Source organism: Triticum dicoccoides, chromosome 3B (genome assembly GCF_002162155.2).
Source record: "Triticum dicoccoides isolate Atlit2015 ecotype Zavitan chromosome 3B, WEW_v2.0, whole genome shotgun sequence".
Lineage (NCBI taxonomy): Eukaryota > Viridiplantae > Streptophyta > Magnoliopsida > Poales > Poaceae > Triticum > Triticum dicoccoides.
Genome location: NC_041385.1, coordinates 7,386,032 through 7,388,336, shown reverse-complemented (window position 1 = coordinate 7,388,336; position 2,305 = coordinate 7,386,032).

Sequence of the window (2,305 nt, the reverse complement as noted above, 5' to 3'; positions counted from 1 at the left end):
ACATATATGATGGCTAACTAAACATGATAGCATGACACAATTTCACATTATGATGGCTAACTAAAAAAGATGGAAAGACATAGTTCAAAATATGATGACTATGTAAACAGGATGACATTATATAACTATATAATGTGTTTATTAAATAGGTTGGCATGCCATAATTCACATACATTCACGGATAGAATGACATAATTCGAAATATGATGACTGTAAACACTAAACAGGATGAGATGATATAACTATATGATGTCTTTATTAAATGGGTTGCCATGCCATAATTCAGATATATGTTGTGTATGTAAACATGATGGCATGATATAATTCAAATATATGATTTATGTAGTAAGCAAGTAAGCAGATGCCAATCCATATATGATGTAAAAACTAAGCAATGCAAGACAACATGCATGACATGGGTAATATAACCCTGCCAAGTTTGAGCATAGACCTCAGGGGGGAAATAGTACTGGTCATCAGTCTCTGAATCCTCCTATGAGGAGCTCTCTGTAACCAGCAAGATGTCTTCTTCAGCAGGTAGCATTGTCTGCTCTGAATACCTTGTTTTCACTCCAGATACTTCCATCACCGCTTCAAATGGCTGATGCACAGGAAGAGTAGTTGAATATACAAAAGTTGTTGACAAATGGAACATGTAATAGAAAAAAATGATAGCATGATATAATTATATACATTATGATTGGCTAAACAACATGACATTTCATAATTCACATATATAATGCCTTTGCAACAAGATAGCATTGCATAATTCACATATATAATGTCTCGCAACAAGATGGCAATGCATAATTCACATATTTGGTAATTAGACACTAAACAGGTGGCATTCACACAAAACATGTCTAAACTAATCAAATGACATAGCAATGCAAGACACCATACGTACGATATGAGCAACATAACCCTGCCAAGTTAGAGCATACACCTCAGGGGGGACATAGGACTGTTCATGTCAGGACCCCGATCCTAAGTCACACCGATCTAGCATGTAACACATCATATCACTTTGGGCCTCATGCACGGTATTCCCATGGGTGCCACCTTACCTGGCCCGGGACCGTTTGCGCCTTTTGGCTCACGTATATGATAGTTCCGCTAGCATCCAAATGACAAAGAACCCGAGCTGACATGGCTAGTCGTGAACCCAAAGTGGCACTAACTTACAGGGACAGGCATCCATGACCCAGCATCGAATGTGTCGGTCATCAGCGAGTGAATCTAGGCTGTAGCACTGGGCTAGCAGGACTCCGGTGAACCGGGCTGTAGCGGGCTAACAGGACTCTGGAATTCATCGCGTGACATTTCCCTGAGGGAACAGACACAGGAACGAAGGACACATGCCGGCCAGCCTAAGTGTTCCGGAGCAGTAGCAAGCTACCATTGGAAACACTAGGAGACATTTCCCGGTAAGAGAGGCTACTAAGGATAAACAACTAGATAGTCAGATCCCACACATACCAAGCATTTCAATAACATAGACACAATTTGCTCGATATGTGCAAATACAACATGGCATCACAACATGACTCTACAACTCAAGTATTTATTCAGTAGGCTCCGAGGAGCGAGATATTACAAACATGGATCTCACGACCCAACATTCAGAGCATACAAGTCAAAGCACAAGCGGAAGCTTAACATGTCTGAGTACAGACATCTATAAATGAAAAAGGCTGAGAAGCCTGACTAACTACCAGATCCTGCCGCGGGCACAAGATCATAGCTGAGGTAACAAGCTAAACGTCGAAGTCCACGTGGAACTACTAGTGAGACTGAAGTCTCTCTGCAAAAACATAAAATAGGCAAACGTGAGTACAAATGTACCCAGCAAGACTTACATCAGAACTATCTACATATGCATCATTATCAACAAAGGGGATGGTGGAGTTTCCCTGCAGCAAGCCAGCTTTGACTCAGTGGCTATCCTAAACTACGATTGCAAGTAACTCTTTTGAGGTGGCGCACACGAGTCCACATATTCACCATATCAATACACCACTATGGATCCGCTCCCGTCTCCCTACGAGAACGCCATCCATAGCACTCACGCTTATCTTGCATGTTTTATAGTATCCACTTTCACTTGTCTATGAACTGTTATAGGCAACCCAGAAGTCCTTTACCGCGGACACGGCTATTCGAATAGATGATGTTAACCCTGCAGGGGTGTACTTCTTCATACATGTTTCCACCACTTAGCGTCTGCACACGACATGTGCTCGGCAGACTTCAAGCGAAAGCCGACGTGGGTGTAGACCACGACCTACCTAAACACTCAAGTCTC